Source organism: Arachis ipaensis, chromosome B06, assembly GCF_000816755.2.
Source record: "Arachis ipaensis cultivar K30076 chromosome B06, Araip1.1, whole genome shotgun sequence".
In the NCBI taxonomy this organism is placed as follows: domain Eukaryota; kingdom Viridiplantae; phylum Streptophyta; class Magnoliopsida; order Fabales; family Fabaceae; genus Arachis; species Arachis ipaensis.
In genome coordinates this window covers 99,839,530-99,846,089 of record NC_029790.2, presented here as the reverse complement: position 1 = coordinate 99,846,089, position 6,560 = coordinate 99,839,530, and the positions used below count along the sequence as shown (strand labels likewise).

The window sequence follows — 6,560 nt, the reverse complement described above, 5'->3', positions numbered from 1 at the left end:
AATATTTGTTAAAATAGCTTTTATCTTGCAGCAAAAAAAACTATAATTTTACTCTTTATGATTAAAAAAATTAATTCAAATATTTACTTTTGTCGAATTTTTATCCATCCACAAAAATTTAATTTTTTAACAAAAATAAATATTATATATCCCTCCTTTCTTTCCTTCATCTCATCAGCATCCCATTTTTTATTTTATTCTTCTCCATCCACCGATCACAAAATCACCACAACCACCATCATACCAATGCCATTGCCACTCCAAAATTATTAACCACCACTGCTTTTTTTTTTTTTCTTAAATGATTGGACAACTCATAATTCTAAATATTACTTACTCACTCACATCACAGTCACACACACAATATTAAGGCTTCTTAATACGAGTATAGCTAAATGCAAGGAAGGAAGTGAGAGGCTTGCAACGTCAGCAAAAGAGGTTGCAACTAACTCGGGACAGATGGCAGCAGATCCTCAAATTCAAGGCCTCAGAAGAAGCGTGAGAAAGAGGTCAAATAGCAGGCTGTTGAGGGATTTCAAGCACGAGGCGTATTGTGGTATTTTCTTCTTTCTTCTCTCTCAACCCTCTTTCTTTGGTCACTCTCATTCAGCTGCTACATATAATTTTTCCTTCTATTTTCCTATTCTGTTATCTTCCCTTCCCTATGCTGATTCCCACTTCCATATCTCAGGTTATGGATTCTCCCTACTGCTGCAATCTGATTCGGCAAATTCTGATTTTTCTATTTCCTTCAATTTTGACATAGTTACTGTTACACTGAAGAACTCTATCTTTTTCTGTTCTTAGAGCTCAATCACTGATGAGCTTGATTTCTTTCTGATTGTTCTTAGTTATTTTTGAACTCTAAACTTGTACTTCTGGCGTAATTACTCTATTCAATATACATACCATTTTCCTGTTTTTTGTTTAGAGCATCTATCACTCTATCATTTGGTGCTTTCATCGTGCCATGGCAGAAAACACGAGGCTCAAAACTTTGGAGGCGGAGCTGAAACGCTTGGGTCAGCGTATCGAGGAGGTTTCAGATGAGACTCGTGCTGAACGCGCGAGAGCCACAGAGGCTACGAGCTTGAAGTTTGACGCCATTCAATCCTCGTTGACGCAAATCATGCAGGAACAATCTCGATCTCGCTCTCCATCGAGGGGTTTCTCCCATGGTTCGAACTCTAGTCAGGGGGTGGATAATGGGAATCGATTGGCTCAGCATAGCCGAGTGAAGTTTGATTTGCCCAAGTTTGATGGCTCAGATGCTTTGGGGTGGATATTCTCCATGGATCAATACTTTGAGTTTTTCAAAGTGCCAGACGATGAACAAATTGGGATCGCTGCAATCCACATGGTCGGGCCTACGATTCCGTGGTTTCAAATGTCTCAACGATCGGCCTAGTTTCGTTCTTGGACACAGTTGAAGAGAGCAATCGAATTGGAGTTTGACCCTTCTCTTTTCGAATCGCCTAGAGAACTCCTTTTTAAATTGCAGCAGCAAGGTACTGTAGGTGAATATTACGCTGCTTTTGTTGCCTTGGCTAATCGATCTCATATTGAACCTCCTGAGGCTTTGAAGGATTGTTTTATTGGTGGGTTACGCGCTAATATTCGCAGAGAGGTGAAGGCTCAGTGCCCTCCTTCGTTGATGCGCGCCTTGACTTTGGCTAGAATGCAGGAGGAGAAGTTTGCTTCGATTCCAAGAACCACCTATACTACGTCCCAACCTCGCTCGGTGAATCCTTCTTACTCGGGTTCCCAGCAGAATCGCAGTCTACCGAAGAGTCCTCTTCCACCTCTTCTTCCTACTCCTGCGCCTTGCTCAGCTTTACCTCCATCGAAGAACTCGGTTCGGAGGCTTTCCCCTGCTGAGATACAGAACAAGAGGGATAAGGGTTTGTGTTATTGGTGTGATGAGAAATTTTTAGCTACTCATCGCTGCGCCAATAAACAATACCTGCAACTTCACCTTGAATTGGATGATTCTATTGTTGCTGACCCTGAAAATACAGATGACACTAATGTTGATCTTACTTTGGAGGCTCTAGAACAGGAGGTTGCTGCCCATCATCTCTCTTACAATGCCATGCATGGCACTAGGGGACCTGCTATGATTAGATTCACTGCTGTTATTAATGGACATGAGGTGCACACGTTATTGGATGGGGGGAGCTCGGATTGCTTTATCCAACCCCGTATTGCCAAGTTTCTGAACTTACCAATTGAACCTGCTCCTGGTATTAAGGTCATGGTTGGTAATTTTCAAATTCTGCCAGTGGAAGGCGTGATTCCCAGTTTGGACATCACTATATCGGGCAATACTATCAGCATCCCTGAGGTCTTTGTTCTTCATGTTGCAGGGGGTGAGTTGGTCATTGGATCCAATTGGTTAGAATCTCTTAAAGCTCACATTGCTGACTATGATTCTTCCTTTTTGAGGTTTATGCATGATGGAAAATTTATCACCATTCAAGGGTACAAAACAGCCCCTTCGTCACAGGCTCAGTTCCATCATATTAGACGAATGCTCTCTACTGATGCACTAGCTGAGATGTTTACCTTGGAGGTCCAACATTCGACGGTGCCTGCAACTCCACTATTGCAATTACCCGATTCACTTAACCCAGCTTTGGGCAAATTGCTTCAGCAATATGCGGGTGTATTCAATGTGCCTTCGGGTTTACCTCCTCAGAGATCACAAGATCATGCAATTCCTTTAATTAAGGGTGCTGAACCAGTGAAGGCTCGCCCTTACCGTTACCCTCATCATTTGAAGTCTCAGATAGAATCAATGGTGAATGAGATGCTACAGGAGGGTATAATACAGCCTAGTAAGAGTCCGTTCTCTTCACCAATTCTCTTGGTTAAGAAAAAGGATGGCACATGGAGATTTTGCACAGACTATAGAGCTTTAAATGCCATCACTGTAAAGGATGGATTCCCAATTCCTACTGTCGATGAACTCTTAGATGAATTATTTGGGGCTAATATCTTTTCCAAATTGGATTTGCGTTCTGGCTATCACCAAATACTAGTCAACCCTGATGACAGATTCAAGACTGCTTTTCGGACTCATCAAGGATTATATGAATGGTTGGTTATGCCATTCGGCCTCACCAATGCTCCTGCTACATTTCAAAGCTTAATGAACGAGGTGTTTAAGCCTTACCTTCGAAAATTCGTGCTTGTCTTCTTTGATGATATACTAATCTATAGTGATGGATTTACTAAGCATCTTGAGCACTTGGAAGTGGTCTTAAAGCTGTTGCAACAGGAGTCTCTCTTTGCCAAACTATCCAAGTGTATTTTTGGTTTATCCGAAGTGGATTACTTGGGACATACGATAAGGGGAGGTGGAGTACATATGGAAATGGCTAAAGTGCAGGCTATCATGGATTGGCCACAGCCCACCAATGTTAAACAGCTTAGAGGGTTCCTTGGCCTTACTGGATACTACAGAAGATTCATTAAAGGCTACGCTTCCTTGGCTTCTCCTTTAACAGATCTGCTAAAGAAGGATGCTTTTGTATGGAGTACAGAAGTTTCTAAGGCTTTCACTCAACTTCAAAAGGCTATATGCTCAAACCCGGTGCTGCAATTGCCCAATTTTGATTTACCATTTGAGGTTGAAACTGATGCTTCGGGTTTGGGAATAGGTGCAGTTCTATTGCAACAAAAACATCCAATAGCATTCTTTTCCAAGAAGCTTCCCCCAACTCTGCAGAAACAATCAGCTTATGTTCGGAAATTTTATGCCATCACTGAAGCGTTAGCAAAATTTCGACATTATTTACTAGGAAAGAAATTTGTATTGTGTACAGATCATCAAAGCCTTAAGGCGCTGCTTGAGCAGGACCTACACACTCCAGAACAACACAAATGGATGCACAAGCTATTGGGATATGACTTCGAGATTCACTACAAATCTGGTGCTGAGAATGTGGCTGCAGATGCCCTTTCGAGGAGTTTCCTTGGGGCTTGGTCTGCACCACGAGCTGATTGGCTGAGGCAGTTGAAAGAGGATTTAGCTCAACATCCTGATCTTCAAGTACTGATAAAAAAGTGTAGTAATCACACTTTGGGGGATTTAAATTACTCAGTCAATAATGACCTTCTTTTGTGGAAGAACAAATTGGTGATACCTACAACTAGCTCTTTGATACCTAAAATTTTGCATGAGTACCATGATAGTGTTATTGGAGGTCATGCTGGCATAGCAAAGATCGTGGAGCGAATTTGTGCAATCTACTATTGGCCCAACATGCAGCGAGACATTAGGCGTTATGTTCTAAACTGTTGTGTTTGTCAGCAAGCTAAGGTGGACACCAAGACCCCGGCGGGGTTACTCAAACCATTACCAGTTCCCTCACAGGTTTGGGAGGATATTGCAATGGATTTTATCACTGCATTACCACTGGCAGCAGGGAATTCAGTAATTATGATGGTTGTTGATAGACTAACCAAATACGCTCATTTTCTTCCTTTAAAACATGATTTCAATAGCAAATCAGTGGCAGATATATTCATCAACAATGTGGTTAAGCTTCATGGTTTTCCAAGTTCTATTGTTTCTGATCGAGACTGGATTTTCATTAGCAAATTCTGGCAGCACCTATTTCGAAGTCAAGGAACCACATTAGCAATGAGTTCTGCTTATCATCCACAAACGGATGGGCAGAGTGAGGTATGTAATAGGACATTGGAGATGTATCTACGTTGCTTTTGTTCTGATAATCCAAAGCGTTGGGTTACTCTTCTTCCATGGGTAGAATATTGGTATAATACTTCTTGGCACAGCAGCATCAAAATGACTCCATTTAAGACTTTGTATGGCCGAGAACCTCCTACGTTAGCTCGCTATGAGTTTTCAGCTCAAGATGATTCCTCCCTACAAGAGCTGTTGGAGGACCGTGATCAACTGCTGGACACATTAAAGTTTAATTTGGAAAGATCACAGCAGTATATGAAGCAGGTTGCTGACAAAAGTAGAAGACATTATGAATTTAGTGAAGGAGATTTAGTGCTGGTTAAGCTGCAGCCCTATCGTCAGCAGTCAGTGGCTTTGAGAAAACATCAGAAGATTGGATTAAGATATTTTGGCCCATTCCCTATAACAAAGAAGTTGAGTGATGTGGCATACCGTTTGGAGTTGCCACCGGAAGCACGTATTCATAATGTGTTTCATATCTCTGCCTTAAAACCATTTCGGGGTGAAGGAACCTCACCATATTTTCCTCTACCGTTAACTACTACAGATGCAGGGCCGATTTTAGAACCTTGCAAAATACTGCAGACTCGTTCAATTAAAAGGGGTGATCAAGTTGTGTCTCAAATCTTGGTACAATAGGGCCAGGATGGTTTGACAGATAACTCTTGGGAGGATACTGCCCAATTCATCAAGTTATTTCCAGAATTCAACCTTGAGGACAAGGTTGGTCTTGATGGGGAGAGTAATGATACGAGTATAGCTAAATGCAAGGAAGGAAGTGAGAGGCTTGCAACGTCAGCAAAAGAGGTTGCAACTAACTCGGGACAGATGGCAGCAGATCCTCAAATTCAAGGCCTCAGAAGAAGCGTGAGAAAGAGGTCAAATAGCAGGCTGTTGAAGGATTTCAAGCACGAGGCGTATTGTGGTATTTTCTTCTTTCTTCTCTCTCAACCCTCTTTCTTTGGTCACTCTCATTCAGCTGCTACATATAATTTTCCCTTCTATTTTTCTATTCTGTTATCTTCCCTTCCATATGCTGATTCCCACTTCCATATCTCAGGTTATGGATTCTCCCTACTGCTGCAATCTGATTCGGCAAATTCTGATTTTTCTATTTCCTTCAATTTTGACATAGTTACTGTTACACTGAAGAACTCTATCTTTTTCTGTTCTTAGAGCTCAATCACTGATGAGCTTGATTTCTTTCTGATTGTTCTTAGTTATTTTTGAACTCTAAACTTGTACTTCTGGCGTAATTACTCTATTCAATATACATACCATTTTCCTGTTTTTTGTTTAGAGCATCTATCACTCTATCACTTCTATTCACTACTTGGCATCAACCAAGTTTCGAAACCCAATAAATTTATTGCAAGACATAGAAGGTGGCCACTAGACTAAGGCCTTGTATGCACTACTGCTGCTTAATTATTCAATCTCCACATTCCTAATTGCTATTCATAGCACACATAACATTCTCAATCGACTAAAGCCCCAAAATGATTGTTGAAATTGGGTCGGTGCACTAAAATTGCTTCTAAGGTCCCAAATGCACTATAGCAAGCCCAATTTTGACTGTCAAGCGGTTCATGGACACACTTCAAATCACTCCAATGCTCATCACTTTGCCAGAGGACGCTGTACTCAGAGGAGCCCTCAGCTTTCATCACTGAGAATTTAGTGTCGTAGAAAAGGAGCATCCACTCCGGCGAAGAGTTCAAGATGAGTAACATCTTGAAGGCATCTAGCAGGTTTTCATTTCGTGTTATGATTATGATTGCCATCAAATAAATGATTTACTTTGTTTAACAAGTAAGTCTAAGTGTTTGTTTGAAGGAATTGTCTA

The 6,560-nt window shown here is 41.3% G+C and overlaps 1 protein-coding gene and 1 long non-coding RNA gene across 10 annotated transcripts in view; one reads left to right on the top strand and one right to left on the bottom strand.

The window, feature by feature from the left end:
- LOC107647161 overlaps positions 1-6,560 on the top strand; it is a 35,644-nt gene that overhangs the window by 14,802 nt on the left and 14,282 nt on the right. The window contains exon 1 of one of the 9 annotated variants that reach the window (XM_021104648.1): positions 6,209-6,465. The exons of the other annotated variants lie outside the window; for them this stretch is intronic. The gene's annotated coding sequence lies outside the window, so the exon portion shown is untranslated. Of the gene's footprint in view, positions 1-6,208; positions 6,466-6,560 lie in introns of those variants that run through there. 9 annotated transcript variants of the gene reach the window in all.
- LOC110263422 lies at positions 301-6,163 on the bottom strand. The gene is made up of 2 exons (XR_002349062.1): positions 6,035-6,163; positions 301-372 (listed from the first exon to the last, which is right to left on the bottom strand). It is a non-coding gene; the product is annotated as an uncharacterized LOC110263422 (long non-coding RNA).